The sequence below is a fragment of the Chiloscyllium plagiosum genome, chromosome 35 (genome assembly GCF_004010195.1).
Source record: "Chiloscyllium plagiosum isolate BGI_BamShark_2017 chromosome 35, ASM401019v2, whole genome shotgun sequence".
Taxonomy (NCBI): Eukaryota; Metazoa; Chordata; class Chondrichthyes; order Orectolobiformes; family Hemiscylliidae; genus Chiloscyllium; species Chiloscyllium plagiosum.
The window spans coordinates 27,560,818-27,585,031 of record NC_057744.1 but is presented as its reverse complement, the minus strand read 5'-3'; the positions used below and the strand labels follow the sequence as shown (position 1 = coordinate 27,585,031).

The window sequence follows — 24,214 nt, the reverse complement described above, 5'->3', positions numbered from 1 at the left end:
CCGCCTTCTTGACCTGCAATCTTCTTCCCGACCTCTCCGTCCCCACCCCCTCTCCGGCCTATCACCCTCACCTTAACCTCCTTCCACCTATCGTCTTCCCAATGCCCTGCCCCCAAGTCCCTCCTCCCTACCTTTTATCTTAGCCTGGTTGGCACACCTTCCTCATCCCTGAAGAAGGGAGTATGCCCGAAACATCGATTCTCCTTCTCCTTTGATGCTGCCTGACCTGCTGCGCTTTTCCAGCAACACATTTTTAAGCCAGGAGGATCATAGACAATATTAAAGTACATGGAATAGGATTGATATATTGGCAAGGATTGAGAATTGATTAACAAAGAGGGAACAGAGAGGGTGAATTCATGAGTATTTTCCCTAGAGGCTGTCAGGGACCGGGAGGGGTACTGCAACAATCAGTGCTTGAGCCCGAGCTATTCACAATACATGCAAATGACCTGGGTGAGGTAATCCAATGCAACATTTTTATGTTTGCTAGTGACATAAAACTGGTAGGGATTGAGATTTATGAGGAGGATGCAAAGAGGCTTCATGCTAATTTAGACAAGTTGAGTGAGTGGCAGACAGGATAACAGATGCAGGACAACACGGTTACGTCTGAAGTTATGCATTATGGTGCAAAAAGTAGAAAGATAGCGTATTATTTAAATAATGATATATTAGGAAATGTAGATGCCCTAATATATCCTGGTGCACCAGTCAATTAAAGTAGACTGGCAGGTGCAGCAAACAATTGGTATATTGGTCTTTTTTTGCAAGAAGATCTGAGATCAGGAATAGGCGTGTCTCACTTCAGTCATACTGGACGTTGGAGGGCCCATACTGGAATATTGAGTGCAGTTTTGACTTTCTTACCTAAGAAAGGATATACTTGTTATAATTGTGCAACAGGTACTTACTGACTAATTACTAGAAAAGACGAGTCTATTCTGAGAGGAGAATTTAGTGAATACAGGCCCAGTCAGATCAGAGTTGAGAAAGATAAGAGTTGATCTGAATGAAACCTGTCAAATTCTAACAGGGCTGGACAGATTCAATGCAGGGAGGATGTTTCTCCTGTATTAATGGTATCGAGAATTCAGAGTCACAGATATGGGATACATGTTAGGGTATTTAGTACTGTAAACAAAGATTCTTCACTGAAAGAGTTGTACACCTTAGTGTTACGATGTGGAGGATGGACCCCTCTACTAATTACAACCAACAGCCAGAAAAGCTCGCCTCGCTTTGTAATCTGTTAAAAATGTGTGAAAGAAAGAAGATCCCTGATATCTACTGTATAAATAAAAATGACCAATTTATTTATTTCACCCGAACAGGGAACTTTAACCAAAGCTATTAACAAACTGAACACTCTTGCCCCTAACCACTACCCCTTACCTGAACACAATTCTATTAATATGCTGTTCCAATGACACAATTATGAAACATTACAGTAACTTAATTTATCAAAGTGCATACAGCCTCTCATGCTGTCTTCATTCCTGTCTTCCTTCTGGGCTGCTGTCTTCTCCCTGGATCATCTTCCTACTTTGTAATACTTTTAAAGGAAAAGGTACCTTTTGATAGATGGTGCCTTCTGAAATTTCTTTGAGAGCAAGATGGTTATTTCTTTGGATGGTATTTGCTCTTCAGCTCTGTGGCAGTTGCTTGAACTATCTCTCAAAATCCCACTTTTTTATACTCTTAACATTGCTTCCTCTCATTCGTCCGATGTTGTCAATGTAATAAATTCAAACTCAATGGAGTTTTAGCATTGTGAGCATAATTTGAATTAATTGGTTAAATTTGAATTGTTGTCAAAACAGCAACCAAAACTCAGGTATCTGTTGTTGTGGTTCTGTTCGCCGAGCTGGGAATTTGTGTTGCAGACATTTCGTCCCCTGTCTAGGTGACATCCTCAGTGCTTGGGAGCCTCCTGTGATGCGCTTCTGTGATGTTTCCTTCGGCATTTATAGTGGTATAAAGTCCCAAGCACTGAGGATGTCACCTGGACAGGGGATGAAATGTCTGCAACACAAATTCCCAGCTCGGCGAACAGAACCACAACAACAAGCACCCGAGCTAAAAATCTTCTCACAAACTTTGAACTCACATATCCATTTAAAAGCCATTTGCAACATGTAATATTCTGGAACAGCCCATCTTTAGGTGTTCTGTCCTCTGGCAGCTTTGACTGTATTTTAAATTTACTTTAAAATTTGGAAAGCTCCTTCTAACTTAAAGTGAGCATACACTCTTTTGACTTTGTAACAATTAGAATTAGAGTTAGGTTATTATAAGTTCAGAAGCACAGGAGTACAGTGACTAGTTTACAATATCCTGCCTCATGGCACCATCTTAGGTACAAAGTACTTACAGAATTCTCTACCACAAATCTTTCTGTAGGAAGGACAACCAGTTGCAATCAGCAAGTGTAAACTGAAAGAAGCCACAAGCGTTGAGAAGGAGTGCCCAGTTATTGTATTTGCTTATGAGCATTTTAATCAATACCTGTTTGGAGGAGACAAATTGATAATGGACGCTGAGCAAGGCATATGGAAGCATCTTGAAAGTAACTGCATGTACAGATAAATCATCTAGATATGACATAGAATAAGTGAATCCGAATTGCTGACATACTGTCAACAGCAGCACTCCTTGTGAAGAATTTGGAGGATGCTAAGACAAAGTCCTGTATCTTCCAGATTCAGTGAGAACCATCAGCTTGACATGGCCTGGATTTCATCAACCTCAACAAAGGTGTTTAATCTGAAAGGCCACCATCTTGCTCAAATCAAGCAAACTACACAACATAATTTGCATCTCCCAGTTCTGTTGCAAAGAACGATGAAAGGATTGCTTGAAAGCATCAAGATACACTTGTCACTATAAGAGAGTTTTGGGCAAACAGAGACAAATAGTCTTAGATGGCATATTGTACAAAGGAAATGTGTATTCCCTAAGGACACGAGAAAAGAGATGCTAAAACAAATCTAGGCAAGTCTTGAGGTGATTTATTCTAGCCAGAGAAAGTAAAGAGAAGTACCCTACTGGTCAAAGATGAGCAGAGATTAAGGACCACATTGACCAATGTATTTCATGCTTGTAATTGTTGTGGGTAAATGACCACATGTTACCTTTAATTTGGCTACTTAGTCGCATAATGAATGTTAGCTTAAGCAAGATAAAGAGTCACTAATGACACACAACATTCTAAATAGACCAATGATAAAGTTTGCACAAAACCTTTTCATTCTCACAGGAACTGATTATCTTGTCACCATCAATTGCTTTACTGGCAATTAGAAGTTAGACCAGATGACATCAACAATTACCAGTGTGATTGTAGAAAGCCCAAAAGCATACATTTCAGTCATTACAACATTCCAGATTTGATGATGATTGACAATGCCCTCTTTTCACAAATTACGCATTCAACTGCTTCATAAAGGATTGGGAAATTCAAGAACATACATCATATCCACAGTGAAATGAAAAGCCTGGGGCAAAAGTGAAAAATCCCTGAAGGAATCATAAAGAAACCAAGCAAACCCAGCACAGGTCTCCACTAGGCAATCCTTGCATGGAGAAAATCACTGAAGGCATGGAAAATAGTCCAATCCAAAGATAAATATTACACTACCCATCTGGCAATGAAACAAAAATCATAACAGGCATGACTTATAAAATCATAGCGAAAAGACAGAAAGCCATATTTAACTTTGACAATACTACCAAGTCATTGAAAAGGTTGAGCATTGCAGAACCAGTCTGAGTGTAAACATTCAATGGTCTCTGCAAGTATCAGGTGGTTCTTTGGGACCTGGGTTGTGCTGCTGTCACCTCAATCACATGTGGTGACTGTAAACATTCTGATCTACTTTCACAAATGTAGACATCCATGTACAACTAGAGAATCCATATCATCACTACAGGAGGTTGAACAGGAAGCTTTGGTCTCTGCAGTTGCACGGTGTACAAAAGGACAAATTCTCTAGGAACTGAAAATAATCTACAACAGTTACTATGGCAATGACATTCACCAAAGGAATGGCAATTCCCAAAGAATGATCTGTAACTCTAACCCTAGGGGCAATTAGGTATCAAAAAATTGTCAACAAACATACACACATGTACCATTAGGTGAGCTGCAGGACATAAATTCTGTGTATGCAGAGACTGATGACAATAACACTGACTAGAACTAATGTACAGTTTTGATAGTGAATTATAATTATGTTGAGTGACCATGTGACTTGCATATTTTGTCACTGCAAATGACCATGTCTGAATTTTAGTTTTTTTCCTGAAAAGAGGAATGTTTGAAGGAATAAAATTCTACGAATTATGCTGGTTGGTTTGCCATCATTATGTGACCCCTATGTTTGCTGCATGTACCTTAGGCAGCCATTTAACACAGAGCATATGAAAACATGATTTAGGAGGTAGGTTTGAAGGGCTGTGTTAAAGGTTGAGTACAGAAAAGGAAGTCCAGAGCTTAGGGCAGAGATAGATGGAGGTATGACCACCTCCACACCCTGCCCCCCCAGTTGTAGGGTTACAGGAAGAAATGGAGGAATATAAAAGACAAAATTGAAAGAGTGTCAAGATCCCTTTAGAGCCTTATTCCTTTAATAACACTCTTCTGTCATCAATTTTTAAAATATTCACTTAAGTTACTGGTGTACTCAACTGAATATAAATGTAAAGGTAGTGCAAGGGCACCCTTTTCTTATCTGCATTAATCAAGAAAAATTGAGTGGCTCTTTGAAATTGGCACAAATGGTTTAAATCTTAATAAAATCTGGGAGTTAACCATCTCAGTAAATTGATACAATGCTTCTCAAATTAATTATCTTCCAAAACAAAATTATGTTTAAAAGCATGTCGTACAAAAGGCTGGCATGATCTTCAGGATCCCTTGAGTCACTTAAAGCAGAATAGATAGCATAATATAATCACAACATCAGCACCCTGCTTCAAAACTAAATTACTTGACTCAGGATATTATAAATTTTTTCATTGCTGTGTTTTGTTATGGAGCTGAAGAGTAATCATTTCAAAATGAAAATGCGGCTAAATTTCTTCATAAATTTCCTGGATAAAGCCCACTGGACATTATGCGAAGATTTTAATTAATCAGTGAGTCTAAATGACATGCTGACTGTTAACAAATGCAGAATCCTGTTTTCTGTATGAAAGAAAGAATATAGAGACATTGAAAATGATGCAAAAAGATGTCAGGGATGATTTTGGAATTGAGAGTTTATACCCATGAGGTAAAAGTAAACACGTCGGAACTCTTTTTTATATAAATGGAAAGACTGAGTTGTAACCTGAGAGAAATCATTCAAATTTTAAAAAGACAGACGGGGTAGGTATAGAGAAGATGCCTGATCTTGATGAGTTAAAAACAATAATGTAAAAGTGAGTGGTACAGCAGCTCAGTGATTACCACTGCTGCCTCACAGCACCGACAACCCGGGTTTGATTCCATCCTCAGGCTCCCCGTGTCTGTGTGGGTTTCCTCCAGGTGCTCCCGCTTCGTCTGACAGTCCAAAGATCTGCAGGTTAGAAGGATTGGCCATGCTAAAATGCCCATCGTGTCCAGGGATATGCAGCTTGGATGTGTTAGCCATGGGAAATGCAAGGTGATAGGGTAGGGGTATATGTCTGGGTGAGATGCTCTTCGGAGGATTGGTGTGGACTCAATAGGCCGAATGGCCTGCCCTCACACACTCTAGGGATTTTGAGTAATTTCCTTTGTGAATTCATGGGAGTTTCTTTCCTCCCAGAAAATGGTTAAAATGTGGAATTTTCTCTCACAACATAGAAGCATTTATAGAGTCATAGAGATGTACAGCATGGAAACAGACCCTTCGGTCCAACCCGTCCATGCCGACCAGATATCCCAACCCAATCTAGTCCCACCTGCCAGCACCTGGCCCATATCCCTTCCGATTCACATACCCATCCAAATGCCTTTTAAATGTTGCAATTGTACCAACCTCCGCCAGTTCCTCCGGCAGCTCATTCCATACACGATTATTTAAGTATATAAAAGAGAAGGAACTGGAAAAATGTGCCATAAGAATTTGAGATTCAAGAAGCTTTGGCTCAGAATTATAGACACTGTGATGCATCAGGGATGGAAAATGTTGCTCGGATTCTTTGAATCGGGAAACAGTCACATCACTTCGGAAAAGGTCTTCTGCTTTGGCCAATGCTCAGAGTGTGATTCCAGTGGATGAGTTAACTGTGGTACATTCAAGTGCTGGGAGGAAAACAGTATGTAGTACAGTCAAAGGAATTGATACTTTTTCTCTGCAGGAGACTGTGAGTCTAGGTTGCTCAGATATAAAGAGAAAGGTGCAGGAGAAGGTGCATACAAGTCCCAATGACTTAAGTAGGACAAAGAACCAGAGAGACCAACCAGACAGTAGGTTATATTGGACCTTGCATTGAACAGTGAGACAGGATAAGTTAATACTCTATCAGTATTTATGCTCTTAGGCAGCAGTGACTAGTCTCTGAGCGTGTATCAGAGACTATTCAGTAAAATTTAGCTTCGGCAATTATGAGGGCATGAAAGTGGAGAATTAAGTTCAAGAATATATCAATACAGATTCAGTGGCAGGTATGTCAGGGGATACTTCAGAACATGCAGAATATATTCCAAAGAGTGAAAAATTTCCAACAGACAGACCCACCATTCTTTTTAAACTAGAAAGATTAAAGGCTATGTCAAACCTGAAGTAAAAACATATGAATGTGCAAAGAACATAAGATTGGGCAGAACATAAAACAGTAAACATGAGCAGATAAATGACAATAAAATAAAGAGAAACAGAAATATCAAAAACATATAAGTTTCTGTATTTTTAAGAGAAATTAATAATGGAAAATAAAGAGATGGTAGATGAATTGAACAGTACTTTGCATCAGTCTTCACTATCAAAGATACAAATATTACCCTAGAAGCAGCTGAAAATCAGGAAATAATAAAAAGAGCAAAGAATACAGGAAATTTATTATCACCAGAGACGTGAGATTGAATGAATTGTTGAAACTGCTGGCTGACTAGTCCTGATGGACTTCCTATGAGGGTCTAAAACGAGGTGGTTAGTAAGATAGCTAGTATATTGATTTTACTGTTCCAAAACTTCCCATTAGATTGTAACTTCTTTATTCAAAGAGAGAGGGAGCAGGGAAGCATGAAATTACAGACCAATTGGCTTAAAATATATCAAAGTGAGAATGTTCGAAGCTATTACTGAAAAAGTTATAGCAAGGCACTTAGATAACTTCAAAGTGATCAGGTACATTCAACACGGTCTTGTCAAAGGGAAATCATGTTTACCCAGTGTATTAGAATTATTTGAGGAATGGACAAGCTGTGGAAAAAGGGGAATTGGTGAATGTACTGTACTGAGATTTCTAGAAAATATTTGATCAGAAGTTATCATGGAAAATAAAAGCTCATGGTGTAGGGGGTAGTATGTAGCATGGATAGGAGATTGGCTGACTAATAGGAAATGGAGAAAAGGCATAAATGAGGCTTTTTCAGGTCAGATGTAGAGAGTATGTGTATAGCGACGCATGGCACTGAGTGTGGGTCTCAGAATGCAGCAAGAGTGACTGTTAAAGAGATATCTGTAATCCAGGATGGATTCAAAACATGAAGGATGAAACTTCTGTTGGAATCCATGTAGGATGAGTCTGAGCCAAAAGCAGTCACCGAGGAAAGTGATGTGGCAGTTGAAGTGGGTTTTGGCAAATACCTTGTCAACCACTAGGAATGATACCGAAGATAATAATGCGAACAAGGAAAAGGAATAGAATAGAAATCCTGACAAAGAGAGGAGCAGATGTCTTCAAGGTGGGCATACCTGGAAAAGATATGGCAGAGAGTTAAAACATGAAACAAAAACAAATTCCTTTGTCTGCCCAACTATTTTTCTCTCCTCCTGGGCTCCATCTTCACCTACCTTTTACTCCTCCCCTCTACCCATTCCATCTGTAGCATAAATACCAATCTTTTCCAAGCTAAAAATCAGTTCTGAGGAAGGGTCACTGGACCCAAAATGTTGCCTCTGCTTTCTCTCCATCGATGCTGTCAGACCTGCTGAGTGTTTTTCCAGCATTTTTTGTCTTTCTATCAGATTTTCCAGACTTTCAGACTTCAGACTTCCAGCATTCAACATTCTTTGTTCTCTCATTTGCAGAAGCTACTGATAGATTAAGTGAGTGGTCAAAAATGTATAAAATATGGGGTGGAAAATGTGAAATTGGCCATTTGGCAGGGAACCATCAGGGATGCCAAGAGGCAGTACTGCACCAAGTTAGAGACTCAACCCTCCCAAACAGACTGCTTCCACCTGTGGCAAGGCCTAGGTAACATTACAGGAGACAAAATGAAGCACAGCAAGACAGAGCACAAAGACACATCTCTCCCTGGTGCGGCCAATGCTTTCTATGCTCGGTTTGAGCAGAATGCCAGTGGCGCGGTGAGGCCTGCCCTGACAGTCTTGGACACACCTGTTCCCTCAGTCACTGCTGCAGACATCAGATTGGGCTTCCTGGGAGTCAACCCAAGGAAAGCGACAGGCCCAGACAGAGACCCCAGCCATGCACTCAGAAAATCATGAAGTGCTTCGAGAAGCTGCTTATCATCTCTAGTGTCCCAGCCTGCCTCAATCCCCTACAGTTTGTTTACTGATGTAACAGGTGAACAGCAGATACCATATCCCTGGCCCTGCACTTATCCCTGGAACATCTGGACAACAATGGACAGCTATGTCAGACTCTTGCTCATCAACTGAAGCTCTGCCTTCAACATCATTATCCCCTCATGACTGATCTCCAAACTCTGCAACCTTCATCTCAGCTCCATCCCCTCCAACTGGATTCTCAGCTTCCTGACCCACTGACTGTAATCAGTGAAGGTAGACAACTGCACCTCCTCCACAATAACACTCAACACTGGAGGCCCCCAAGGATGCGTCCTCAGCCACCTACTGTACTCCCTGTCCACCCATGACTGTGTTGCCAAATTCCAAGACAACACCATCTACAAGTTTGCTGACGACATCGCTGTAGTAGGACAGATATTTAACAATGATGAGTCAAAATACAGAAGGGAGATGGAAGGCTGGATGATGTGGTGTAATGAGAATAACCACTCTCTTAACATCGGCAAAACTAAAGAACTGATCATTGACTTCAGAAAGAAAGAAGGAGAACAGGCCCCCATCTACATCAATGGAACTGAGGTTGAGTTGGTGGAGAGCGTCAAGTTTCTTAGAATGATGATAACAGACAATTTGTCTTGGACTCCCCACGTGGTTGTGATGTCAAGAGGCACAACAACATCTCTTCTTCCTCAGGCGGCTCAGGAAATTTGGCATGTCCTTAAGGACCCCCACTAATTTCTAATGATGCACCATTGAAAGCATACTGTCTGGGTGCACAATGCCCTGGTATGTCAACTGCTCTGTCGAGGAGTAAGAAACTACAGAATGTGGTGTGCACAGCCCAGGCGATCATGGAAGCCAAACCTCAATCCATGGACTCCATTCACACAGCTCGTTGTAGCGAAAAGGCTGTTATAATCAAAGACCTATCGCACCCCAGTAATGCTCTTCTGCAACCTCTTCCATCAGGCAGAAGATGCAGAAGCCTGAACACATGCACCAGCAGGTTCAGGAACAGCTTCTTCCCTGCCATTGTTAGACTGATGAATGGACTCGCTAGTCTCAAATAATGCTGACTTTGCCAACACTGGTCTCACCTAGCCCACAGCCATTGCAATGTAAGCTGTATGCCTCTTTTTGATCTGTACATCCTTGCTTACTATGATCTGTCTGTACTGCTCATAAACAAAGCTTTTCACTGTACTTTGGTACATGTGACTATCAATCGATTAAAAAAGAAACATTTCATTCAATGAGGAGAGATTGCAGAACTTTGAGATGCAGATGGAGCATCCTCTGGTGTATGAATGGCAGAAGTTTATAATGCAGGTACAACGAGTAATCAGGAAAACTAATGGAATGTTTTAACTTATTATGAGAGGAAATGAATCCGTAAATTGGAAGTTTATACTCCAGGTAGACAGTGCATTAGATTAGATTAGATTAGATTCCTTACAGTGTGGAAACAGGCCCTTTAGCCCAACCAGTGCTCACTGACCCTCCGAACAGTAACCCACCCAGACCCATTTCCCTCTGACTAATGCACCTAACACTATGGGCAATTTAGCATGGCCAATTCACCTAACCTGCACATCTTTGGACTGTGGGAAGAAACTGGAGGAAACCCACACAGACACAGGGAGAATGTGCAAACTCCACACAGACAGTCACCCAAGGCTGGAATTGGACCTGGGATCCTGGTGCTGTGAGGCAGCAGGGCTAACCACTGAGCCACCATGCCGCCCTTTTAAAAAAAATAATTCAGGGGAGAGCGCGAACGCAGTCCCCCACTACCGCAAATGTTGCAGTCAAGTATCCCGCATTTGGGGACATCACAGGCGTCAGCACACCTGAAGTGCAATGGGATAGCCTCATCCTGGGAGAGGCACCGCACTGATCATGTCATCGCCCCTGCCAGGTAAGTATACTGAGATCAAATCAGGAAGGCAGTGCACAGTATTGGTCTCCTTATTTAAGGCAGGATGGAAGTTGGACAGACCAGACTAGTATCCATTACAGTTGAGAAGAGTAAGAGGCAAATTGTTTGAAGTGTCAGATCCTGACAGTTACAGAAGGGGTGTCCTCTCATATAGAAGAATGAAAAACTGAGATCACTCTTCAAAAATCCAGTGTCACCCATTTAAACTAGTGGTGAAGTGAAGTTATTTCACTTAGAGGCTCATGAGTCTTTGGAAACCTCTTCCTGCATAATTGGTGGAAGAATTGTCCCTGAATGCTTTTAAGGCCAAGGTAGAAAAATTCTTGTTAAACAAGAGTGTGAAAGATAATTGGGATGGGTGGGAATATGGATTTGAGTTTACAGTCAGATCAGCCACAGCCTGAATGGTGGAGCAGGCTCGAGGGGCTGAATGGCCTACTCAAGTTCTTTCTTCATAATATGTTTGCAGTATTTTAATCAGGTAAGACAAACTGGGGTCAAATATTGATCATCTCAATTCAGCATCAGGGCTCTTACCTCACAATATAAACAAGACATTTGTCTCCTTTTAAATGTCAATCCTCTTGGAATGCTATGCCAACAACTCCCCAGTCAGAGCAGATAGCAGCAGTAAGGGAATACTGAACTTGCTTAGAAACAACTTTGATTTATTGAGACTTCATGCTGTCCAAGTGCAAAGTATAGCATTTGAATATATTAGTATTATTAGTTCCCTAAACCTGGGTGTATTCATCTACATTACACTGCAGACTTCTAAATTATCCTATAACACTCTCTCCAGCAGAAAGCTTTAACCAGAAGAAAATGAGGATTTTGTTTTGAAAGTACTCTGAGACACCTTTAGGATTTTAAATATTCAAAGCTTGTCTAATTGACTTTCAATGTAGTTATCTGTTAGTGAAACCTAGCATTATATTTAAAGATTGAATAGTATTTTGTCTTGTCGGGTCTTCCTGTATCTTCAGGCAACAGTGGATATCAGTTTGAACTGACTGTAAATTAATGGTAAATGCACTGTTTAAATATTTAATTGGCTGTTATGAAGTTAAATTTTTTATTCATGTATTTAAAGGCAGTACTATTTATGAACTCTTTGTACGAATGTACTTTGAGTCTCACTGCAGGCGTTACCAGTCAATGGCTCTGGAGGTGACATGCAGCTTGTTTCTGATTTAAAAATCACACAATACCAGGTTACAGTCCAACAGGTTTATTTGGAATCACTAGCTTATGGAGCGCTGCTTCTTCATCAGGTGATTGTGGAGCAGAACTATAAGACACAGAATTTATAGCAACAGGATTGCAGCGTCATGGAATGGAATATTGAACCAATTTAGCTTACATCTTTCATCTTTTAGAATGACCATGTTAGTTTCAGTTCCTTCATTTGTAAATCCCAGAGCTTTTTTAAACTTACATTCTCAAGCTAGCTTTTAACTATAGGTGTCATCTCAGCTCAGATGATGTATTGAAGGTGTGAAGTTAAAGTTTTTCTGTGTCCCAATGTTAGGTCAGACTGGAAGTTACAGAATCTTACATGAATTCATGCAGTTTTTGAGCAAAGTAAAATTTAATGCTGCAAGTACACATTCACCCCACAAACTTACGTATATGTGTGTAGGGTGGACCGAGTGTGTGTGTGTGTTTAACCCAAGGTCCCAGTTGAGACAATCCCCATGGATACTGAAATTTGCTATTGACCTCTGCTCAGCCACTTTGCATTGTTGTCTGTTCCGAAGTCCACCTTGAAGAATGGTCATCCAAAAGTCTGAGGTCAAATGTCCTGGACCACTGAAGTGTTATTCGACTGGGAGGGAACACTCCTGGCTAGTGATTGTTGTGCGATGTCCATTCATCCATTGCCATAGCCTCTGCTTGGTCTTGCCAATGTACCATGCCTCAGAGCACCCTTGCCTGCAACATATGAGATAGACATTGGCTGAGTCACATGAGTGCCGGCCGTGTACATGATGGGTGGTGTCCTTACGTGTAATGGTGGTACCCATGTCGACACTCTGACATGTCTTGCAGCATCTGCCGTGACAGGGTTGTATGGTGTTGTTCGAAGGTCAGGCAGTTTGTTGCAAGCAATGATCTGGTTAAGATTTGGTGGCTGTTTAAAGTCAAGAAGTGGAAGTGTGGGGAAGTTCTTGGCAAGGTGCTCATCCTCATTGATAAAGTGTTGCAGGCTGCGAAGTACATGACGTAGTTTATCGGTTCAAAGTTTGTGCGAAGATTTGTAGCTCGGGTGCTCGTTGTTGTGGTTCTGTTCGCCGAGCTGGAAGTTTTTGTTGCAAACGTTTCGTCCCCTGGCTAGGCGACATCATCAGTGCTTGGGAGCCTCCTGCGAAGCGCTTCTTTGATGTTTCCTCCGGTGTTTATAGTGGTCTGTCCCTGCCGCTTCCGGTTGTCAGTTTCAGCTGTCCGCTGTAGTGGTTGGTATATTGGGTCCAGGTGCAGTCTTTGCATGGTATTTTGTACACTACATTAGTTTTTCTCATGTTGGGTATCGGGTCCTTCGTTCTGGTGAGTTGTTGTCTGAGCGTGGCTGTTGGTTTGTGTGCCGTTATGAGTCCTAGGGGTCGCAGTAGTCTGGCTGTCAGTTCCGAGATGCTCGTGATGTATGGTAGTGTGGCTAGTCCTTTTGATTGTGGTATGTCCTTGTTCCGTGGTCTTTCTCTTAGGCATCTGTTGATGAAGTTGCGCGGGTATCCGTTTTTGGCGAATACCTTGTATAGGTGTTCCTCTTCTTCTTTTTGCAGTTCTGGTGTACTGCAGTGTGTTGTGGCCCTTTTGAATAGTGTCCTGATGCAGCTTCGTTTGTGTGTGTTGGAGTGGTTACTTTCATAGTTTAGGACTTGGTCTGTGTGTGTGGTTTATCGGCTCCCAGGAAGTACTGGACAATGAAGGGTACCCTATTGGTTGCAGCTCGTGTCTGTCTCCTGAGGAGGTCAATACAGTTTCTTGCTGTGGCAAATCGGAACTGGTGGTAGATGAGTTAAGCACCTATCCTGTTCTTATGAGGGTGTCCTTGAGCACTTCCAAGTGGCTGTCATGTTCCTCCTTCTCTGAGTCGGGGTCACTGAACTCAAAACATTAACTATACGTTTTTCTCCACAAATGCTGCCAAACCTGCTGTGTTTCTCCAGCATTTTTTGTTTTTGCTTCAGATCTTCAGTATCTATAGTTCATTATTTTATATTCAAACATCTCAAGATTCTGATTTGAGCAGCATCAACAGTGTCTGCGCTCAACCAGGATTTCCACCTTTAGAGACGACTTTAAAGATTTACAATAATTTATAAGTAATAATACCAATGGCTGAAGATTGTTTCAATCAGCAACACTACGGTTTCTCAAGTAAATGGTTACGCTCCATTTCTGGATTTTTATCAGAATATCATTTGGAGGTGAAGACTTATGAGGGTTGAACACAAAGCTCGTGAAAAACATTTATTGCCTGTCTTTGCGCACCGAAGAAGGATAGATCAAGGCTTCACTTATAGCTTCTTCCATCATGGCAACATATGACCTGACAGCAAGATGACTTAGTTCTTTATGCACATGCTCAGTTAGAGCTCTAACATTTAGTACTCTAAGTTTTATTTGAGTAGTAGTGCAGTTAATTATTTACAGATTGACTGCATAGTTTAAGCTTGTGTGGCAATCTGCGGTGATATTGTGCTGTTGGGGCTTAGTTATCGATCTGCTAATCCACAGTCCTTTGCAGTTCAGATTGATAGAAAATGACCAATTGCATAATTTGAAGGGAAGTAGGGGACACTTATGAGGGTCTGGCAAACTTACTGACTTTGCTCACTCAATTAAATTGATCATTCTTTCAATTTGGGGTCTTGCATGAGTGAATTTTCATGTTGCATCAATAATTGTATGTCAAAAACACCTCAGTGAGTGTGAAAATAACTTGGGATGTTCTGAGGATTTTAAGGATGCTGCATAAATCCAAACTCATTCCTTCTTTACCAATTTGAAAGAGATTTATTCTGAGAATGGTGTAGGGGTGTGCATTTCTTAGAATTCCTACAGCAGGGAAAGAGGCCATACAGCCCATTGAGTTTGCATCAACTCTTCGAACAGCATCCCACCCAGACCCAAGCATAAAATGCAGGCAAAGAGAGAGAAAGGATCACCAACTCATTAAGCTCCAACTTAAGTATGGTGGATCACATGTAGCGAGGAGAAAGCATAAGCCCAATTTAGAGGTGTGGCACTAGGACCTGAACCTTGAAAGTGATGAGATCAGTTTCCAATTTATTTTTATTTTTAATATCTTTATAGAATGAAGTTTTCTCTTTGAGCTCTCAAAGGGTCAACAGTTGACATTGAATTAAAAGGAAAAAAAGGGAGATTGAAGAGGAAATTTCAGAAAACCATTTAAAATCTCACAGGATACGAGCAGAATTTGATTGATTCTAAGCCATTTCTCTAGGTTTTTGTTTCTTTCGTGCTCAGTAAGCTTTCCTTCAATTATTTTTTCACATTCTAAATTGAAAGTATTAAGGAAATTAAATTCTGTTAGCAATGTTTGTGAATATTTATTCCATCCGCATATGATTTCTCAATGCATAATTTTAACGGAGGCATTAATCTGATTAAAATAAATAGCTAAGTGCCTCCTTTAGAATCAATTCCTGCTAATATGATATGGGACTTCAGGGAAAATTAACTTATAACGTTTCAACAAATTGGTCTTGAGATTAGATTAAGTGTTTGAGGTGTCTGCCTGCTTGTTTCTGGTGTGTCAGCAATTTTGAAGAGTAGGTAGTAAGGGACTAATTAATGGCTGGTTAAGGGTGACAAGCTGGAGGCCAGAGAGAGGACTGTGGGATAAATCCAACGAGTTCTCCCGCTCAGCCCTTGTGCAGGGAAGGACAGTGCCTCTCTCAAGTGCCTTTTTTTCCCAATCAGTAGCACTACTCCTACTCAAAGCATCTTATCCCATATCCCTCTTCCTTTCCAAATAGACTGCCCCCTCCCCTGTAATGTCTGCCATGAAACTCCTTGACTACTTGGTCTGTGTGCTGCAGCATTTAGCCTCATGGGACAACTTGTAGTACCGTGGATAGCCACTGCTCGTGGTTGGTGCTGCTAGGACAACAGGGCTATTGGAAAATCATATTGGTGACTTTTGTCTTTAGCAGTACTGGCTTCTGAGTCAGGGCTAAAACTTCCTCCTCCAGCCTGTTAATGCACCATGGAGTGTTAACTTCCTGCAGGGATGCAGACAGCTGTGGGAATGCATTCCACACTGACATTTTCCAGTGAAAGGGCAGCAAGATGGTGACATATAGTATATTCACTCAATTCAGTGTAGCTTTGTAAGATGTCTTGGACTGTCAAGTATTCTATTTTTTGGCTCAATCATTAATCTGAATCCCCATTGGTATGTATGGATTGAGTCACATATATCTTATTTAATGCAAAGTTAAAAATCACACAACACCAGGTTATAGTTCAACAGGTTTATGTGGAAGCACTAGCTGCTCCTTCATCAGGTGGTTGCCATATGTCAAAGGAGCAGCGCTCCAAAAGCTAGTACTTCCAAATAAACCTGTACGACTATAATCTGGTGTTGTGTGATTTTTAACTTTGTCCACCCCAGTCCAAGTTATTTAATGTAGAGATTGTTTTAAACTCAGTTTAGTGACATGACTTAAAATACCTAAGAACATTTTGCTCTGAGAGTCGAGGAATTAGCCCTGAACACGAGCTAAAACAATCAATGGTTGTTTGAGGATCAGTGATTGGACAACCTTAAAATACATGACACTTTTCTGCCCTGTTGTGACTTTATTTGCCTAAGATTGGAGGCTTCCTTCAATATTGATTCCTTGGTCAGTATCACTAAAACAGCTTAACTAGCTCTGTATCTCTTTGCTGTGACTAGAATCTCACCGTGCACAAACTGGTTGCAAGAATTGTCGACATTACAACAGTAACAACACTTAAGAAGTACTTTTTTAACAGTGAAGAGCTTCAGGGCAATGTGAGGGTGTGAAATGAGCTGTGGAATATGAATGCATCTGCACTCCTCTTAACGCTCACACATTTATGAAATCATGACCTGCCTTTGCATCACTCTGCCCTTCTTCTATTCATCTTTCATTCTTTTTGTCTGACACTTGACATCTCTACAACAGCTTTGGAAATTGCTATAAGTTTTCTCTTGCAAATGTCAAGCGTCATTAAGAGCTGTCACTTCCAACACAAAAGGGATTAACATTGTAACAACTGAACTCCTGGCTTTATAATGTGAGATTTTCAAAAATAACAGCGATTTCAATGTGTGCTGTACTGAACAAAATACATCTTTATGCATTGAAATCCACTGGCACTTTTAGATTTTTGAACAGTTCCACACTGATAAAGCAGGCACTATTTTGTTTTTTCCCTTAAACACAGGTTTGATTTCACTGAACCAGATGCAACAGTCTATGACATCTGTTTTGGTTCAAGGTTGGAAAACCAGGGCGGTTCCATTGCAGTTTTGACCTGACACATGATCTGCAATTGTTTTCGGTTAGGTCTTGCAATTTTCCTTTGAGCCATTCCCAACTTTGGGGAAATGTCTATAAAGACAAGAAATCAAATTGTTTTGTCAAGGTTTTTCTTCGGGTAATGCTACGAATGATTGCACTATCTTTATCCTCATGTCAAAGTAAACCAATGCAGTCAACCGTATGGATAATCTGAAACCTTAACAACAAATTCAGATCATTTAAGGGACTTAATCAGTATATCTCACCTTAGATTGGATCTTATCATGAACTAGGCAAAAGTGAGGACTGCAGATGCTGGAAACCAGAGTTTAGATTAGAGTGGTGCTGGAGAAGCACAGCAGGTCAGGCAGCATCCGAGGAGTTGATGAAGGGCTTTTGCCCGAAACATTGATTTTCCTGCTCTTCGGCTGCTGCCTGACCTGCTGTGCTTTTCCAGCACCACTCTAATCTCAACTCTTATCATGAACTGTCTTCCCCTTAGGACTTTTCAGACTAGCAAAATTACCTCAGGGTCAAATATATCTACGGGCATATTATAGTAAAATTGTGTTCAGTTCTAGTAGCCACACTACCAGAAGAATGTGGATTTTATGGAGAGGCTGCAGAAAAGGTTCACCAGGATGCCGCCTTGTATGGGGGATTTTAACTATGAAGAAAAGTTGAATAGATTTGGCTTGTTTTCACTGGAACACTGGAGGTTGAGGGGTGACCAGATAGAAGATTGTAGGAGAAAGTGAGGACTGCAGATGCTGGAGATCAGAGTCGAGAGTGTGGTGCTGGAAAAGCACAGCAGGTCAGGCAGCATCTGAGAAGCAGGATAATCAACTTGGGTAAGAGATTCTTGATGAAGAGCTCTTGCCCGAAACGTTGATCCTCCTGCTCCTCAGATGCTACCTGACCTGCTGTGCTTTTCCAGCACCACACTCTCGACTAATAGAAGATTGTGTGTGGCATGGATAGAATAGAAATTATGAGATTTTTCCCAGTGCGAAGGAGTCAATTTCTAGGGGACACAGATTCAATGTGCGAGGGGGAAGTTTAAAAGAGATGTATGGGCAAGCTTTTCACATAAAGGCTGGTAAGTACCTGGAACATGTTGCCAGAGGAGGTGATAGCAGCAGATACAATAGTAGCATTCAAGAAGCACTTCGATGAATTCATGAATTGAAAGGGAATAGAGTGATACAGGTCCTGTAAATGAAGATAGTTTTAGTACAGAAGGACAAAATGTGTTGGTGCCGACTTGGAGGGTGACGGGCCTGTTCCTGTGCTGTATTGTTCTTTGTTCGAAAACCAACTTTCTTATTTAACTAACATCCATAACCACATCGAGAATCTTAACTTCTGCATTATAGGACTACATTTTATCGTTTTGTGAGGAAGTAAGCATTAGGCCACACCTTTTAATATTTACTTATTAAGATTTGTATTGTAGAAATGAATATTTTAACATGGAGTATATTATATTTAAACATAGTTATACCATGACAACTCGACTTGAAATTAACATTCAACTTAAAAAGCATTTGGATATCCAAACAAAAGGACATGATAAAAATTATACTCACAGTCCATCATAATTTCTTCACAGGATGCACTGGCTGTGTCCCACCATACAGAGGCAGTTGCAGTGTAAAGCTCACAGCAGTCAACCAAGAAATGCTGTTGTGGTTTGCATGTATATTTCATTTTAAATTCATTCTCGCCTTAATGCTTTGTACCTTCTAAATAGGTTGCCGTTACTCATTATTAAATCTTACTGCAAAGAAGAGTTCCTAAGATTTTAACCACCCATTCTTTCAAAAGGATTATTTTGAGCAAACAACCTTTCTGGTGCAAAACTGGCAAGCGATGATAAGACTATTTTACACCTTCCTTTCTCTGAAACATCGTGTGAGAAATTGCTTTAGGCAAAATTTCAGATTTCCATACTGCTAAGGACTGAGGACTTTAAAAGGGTTGATTAATTTAGTGATTTTCTTTACAATACTGCACACCCCTGTTCGTGCCTGCTAGCACTGGAAACTTTTGATATCATTTATTCATATTGCAGCACATCGACTCAATCGCATTCTAAACAAATGCCCTAAATGCTCGCTCACATGGATGTAAAGGATCTTACAACACTATATTGAAGAACAGCAGAGGAGTTTTCCTCTGTCTCCTTGCCAATATTTATTATTCAGCCAAGGTCACTGAAACAGATTATCGAGTCATTGGTGGACTGGTGTTTTAGGGAGCTTGCTGCGTGCATATTGGCTACTACAATTACACAGCATCAGGTGACATAAGAACAGCAGTAGGCCATTCAACCCATTGAGTCTGTGCCAGTCATCAAGCATCTATTTTCTCATCCCATTTTCCAGCACTTGACCCATAGTCTTGTGTACGATAGTGGAATGAGTCCACCATTCAATTGATCAGGGCTAATCTTATGCCCTAATGCCATTTTCCTACCCTCATATCCCTTCACATACTCACTATCTTATAATCTATTAGTCTCTGAATTGAACATCTCTGCCTTGACTGCAGATCAAAAATACTTTTACTCAGGCTTCAAAGTGCTTTAGGCATCTAATGGCTATAAATAAAAAGTGCTACATATATGTATGTCCTTTTACTATATGGCTTCTGGATTAGAATTAACAACTGCAGTGTATAATTTATCCTGATTTCCTGCCACCCACCACCATCACCACTGCAGACAGCAAAACATTAGGCACAATTCAAACTTTCCAAAGCAGATGGAAGAAAAGAATCATTTTGCTGAGAATTTCTTTTGAAAGGATCCATACTGGTTGCCAGGGCTTTGGCAGAGAGTCAAAAACGTGTGGTTTTAGATTAGATTCCCTACAGTGTGGAAACACGCCCTTTGGCCCAACAAGTCCACACCGACCCTCCGAAGAGCAACCCACCCAGACCTATTCCCCTAAATTCACCCTGACTAATGCACCTAACATTACAGGCAATTTAGCATGGCCAATTCACCTAACCTGCACATCTTTGGACTGTGGGAGGAAACCAGACCCACCCAGAGGAAAGCCAAGCAGACATAGGGAGAATGTGCAAATTCCACACACACAGTTGCCCGAGGTGGGAATTGAACCCGGGTCCCTGGCACTGTGAGGCACCAGTGCTAACCACTAAGTCACTGTGCTGGTGTTCTAAAAGTGTTGCCCATTTTCGCTGCCTCTTCAAACCATATTTCTGTTTAAACAGTGTGCTTGCTTGTAGGCTATTTATAAACAATATCTTGATTTATATTGTGATCCCATTTATTACACTATAACATGCAAGGCTATGGGTCAAGTGCTAGAAAATGGGCGTAGAATATGGATGCTTGATGACTGGCAGGGACACAATGGGCCAAAAGGACTATGACTGTGATCATATTTATTTTGTTCAGATCTGACTCGAGCCCATTTTCCTGCCTCATGCTACAAGAATGGCTGCTATCATCAGTCGCTAGTATTGGGCAAATCATACCTCCATAAAAGCTTACATCTTCAGGAGACAAAGGAAGAAAATGTCTGACCAGGAGGAGGGGAACAAAGCGGAGGGGAGGTTCAGAATAAACCATGGGAGAAACTGAGGACTGCAGATGCTGGAGATCAGAGTCAAGAGTGTGCTGCTGGGAAAGCACAGCCGGTCAGGCAGCATCCGAGGAGCAGGAGAGTCAATGCCACAGGCACAAGTCCCAGTGAGGGGTGCCGATTCTCCTGCTCTTCGGATGCTGCCTGACCTGCTGTGCTTTGCCAACACTACAATCTCGACTCAAAAAAAATATAATTGGTCTGATATTTTTAAGATTTGGGAAGAACCTCATTGTGAGTGATATTCATATTATCAGCACTAACATATTCAAGTCAAATTTCTTAGTTCACTAATGTGACTAAAACACAAAAATTAATAGGCTTGACCAAGGAACCTCCTGTGAAGCCATAATCATATCCTTGTTTAATATTGCAATGTTTCAAACTAGTTCAATCTTTGCATCGTGATGAGTGAGCAGCCCTTTGATTTTTCACTGTTTAACAATAGGATGTGATATTTACCCTGAATATAAATGATTTTCTGTTTTGACTTCCCAGAAATTACCTCATTACTGTCGATGTTTCACAACGAGAGTAGAACTAATCAAAGGAATGGTTATAAATTATAAATTGCTTCTATCTCAAGCATTTCCCCCATCACTCAGTGTAATATATTTCTCTTTCCCTTGATATTTTATTCATTAATAAATGCTAGGTTTACTTTTCTGCATTTTGGAATTGGTGCCACATCTAATGCTTTAAAAAGATTGGTTACATAAGTAGTAGATAACTATCAGTCAACTTCATTTTTTTTAAACAAGTTAAATGCAGTTCGTTATCGAAATTGCTGAATGAATTCACCATCTTTTGCTTTGAATTGTGTTTCCAGTGGGTAACAAACTCTTTCGTGCTGGCTATCTTATAGTTGGTAGAATGTCAACTTGATGTTGGTTGGGGGGAGGCTTCGGAAGGATCTGAAATTGCCTTGATACTTACACCCTTAACGAGACATTAATTGATTTCTTTTTCCGAATATTTTCTTTTTTTTTGAAGGCAATGACCTTTGTGGCTTCACCTCTTGCCCTCATGTACCTTGAGCAAGTGGTCTCTCTCCCTCATTGGAAACCTTTGGAGGTGTCAGAGATCTTGATTCTCAGTTGGAGAGTCAGTGAGAGGCCCATGCTGCCTATTTTTGGTGGAATCAAGACTTTGTGGGTGAACATTTTGCCATTCAAAGACCGTCAGTCCTTGTGCTCAGCAGTGCCACAGCCCAGATTACTGAGTGACTCCAGACCATGATAAATAAATGAAGGAGTTGTGAGAACAGGTAGTCATGAGGAGAGGGGTGTGGTAGTAAAGTTTAGATTAGAGTGGTGCTGGAAAAGCACAGCAGGTCAGGCAGCATCCGAGGAGCAGGAAAATTGACGTTTCGGGCAAAAGCCCTTCATCAGGAATAGAGCATTTCCCTGCTCCTCGGATGCTGCCTGACCTGCTGTGCTTTTCCAGCACCACTCTAATCTAAACTCTGGTTTCCAGCAGTCCTCACTTTTGCCTTGTCAGTAATAAAAGCAGAGCGATGCTGCTCAGCGGTCTTCAACATCCTGAGGTTCCCATCTCTCGATCAGGCCCTGTGTGCAGTGCCCACCACTGCCCGGGAATTGCATTGGAATTGAATTAGCTTTATAGTCACATGTGCTCAAATGAGTAGAGGGAAAAGTTTATAAGTCACCACTCACAGTGCCATCATTGGTCCAAAGACAGGTCCAGAGTAGAGAAAGGAATAGAAAAGTTACAATAAAACTATTGACCCCCCACCCCTATCTGTGTTCTGCAGAGACCATTCCCTTAGTGACTCCCTTGTTAGGTCCATGGTCCCCGCCAAACCACCCTCCACTACAAGGACCTACCCTTGCTGCCGCAAGGGGTGTAAAACCTGCCCCCACATCCTCCCCTCACCTCTGTTCAAGGACCGTAAGGATCTTTTTAAATCCGACAGAGGTTTTCCTGCACATCACCCCACCTCATTTACTGTATCCATTGCTCTCGATGTGGTCTCTTCTACATCGGGGAGACGGATCGTCATCTTGCGGAATGTTTCAGGGCCGTACGCACCAACCAAACCCACCGCCCTGTGGCCGACTACTACAACTCCCCCTCCCAGCACACCAAGGACATGCAAATTCTGGGCATTTTCCACTGCCAAATCCTAGCCATGAGCTGAATGGAGGAAGAATGCCTCATCTTCAGCCTCAGGACACGACAACCACACGGCATCAACATTGACTTCACCAGTTTCCAAATCACTTTCTCCTAGTTGCAGAAAAACAAGAAGCAAAGTTAAAAAGACAAACATCTTAGTCTTTCCCTAAAATGACCCTGCAGCAGGCGAGTGTAAGGAGCCATCTTGTGGGCTGACCATTGGCTGGCACCATGCTCCATACTGGGATGCTGCTCCCACTCCCGCAACAGGTTGCTGGTCACCAACCCCTCTCCGGAACACTGCTCGCCGGTGTTTCCTCTCTGGATCACTGCTCGGCGGTGTTTCCTCTCCGGATCACTGCTCGCCGGTGTCCCTGCTCCGGATCGCTGCTTGTCGGTGTCTCCACTCCAGATCACTGTTCGTCGGTGTCCCCGCTCCGGATCACTGCTCACCAGTATCCCCGCTTCGGATCACTGCTCACCAGTATTTCTGCTCCAGATCTCTACTCTCCAGTGTCCCTGCTCTGGATCACTGCTCACCAATATCCCTGCTCCAGATCACTGTTCGCCAGTATCCCCGCTCCGGATCACGGCTCGCCAGTATCCCCGCGCCGGATCGCTGCTCGCCAGCATTCCCACTCTGGATCACTACGCAACCGTGTCCCTACTCTGGATCACTGCTCACCAGTCTCCCCGTTCCGGACCACTGCTCTCCAGTCTCCCCAATCCGGATTACTGCTCGTCAGTTTTCACCCTCCAGATCACGGCTCGCCAGTATCCCTGCTCCAGATCACTGCTCGCCAGTATCCCTGCTCTAGATCACTGCTCGCCAGCGTCCCTGCTCCGGATCACTACTCACAGTATCCCCGCTCCGGATCACTGCTCGCCATTGTCTCCGCTCCCGAACACTGCTCGCTAGTTTCCCCGCTCTGGTTCACTGCTAACCGCTTTCACCGCTCCGGATCACTCCTCGCTAGCGTCCGTACTCCGGATCACTGCTCACCGGTGTCCGCTCTCCGGATTGCTGCTCACAAGTCTCCTCACTCTGGATCACTGCTTGCCGGTGTTCCGTCTCCGGATCACTGCTCGGCGGTGTCCCCGCTCCGGATCACTGCTCGCCGGTGTTCCCTCTCCGGATCACTGCTCGCCGGTGTCCCCACTCCGGAGCACTGCTCACTGGTGTTCCCTCTCCGGATTACTGCTCACCGGTGTTCCCTTTCCGGATCACTGCTGGGTGGTGTCCCAGCTCTGGATCATTACTCGCCGGTGTCCCCACTCCGGATCACTGCTCGCCGGTGTACCCGCTCCGGA

The 24,214-nt window shown here is 42.1% G+C and overlaps 1 non-coding gene across 1 annotated transcript; it reads right to left on the bottom strand.

The window, feature by feature from the left end:
* Window positions 1–10,452: 10,452 nt before the first annotated feature.
* On the bottom strand, window positions 10,453–10,616 carry LOC122540788. The gene has a single exon (XR_006309409.1). It is a non-coding gene; the product is annotated as a U1 spliceosomal RNA (small nuclear RNA).
* Window positions 10,617–24,214: the final 13,598 nt, after the last annotated feature.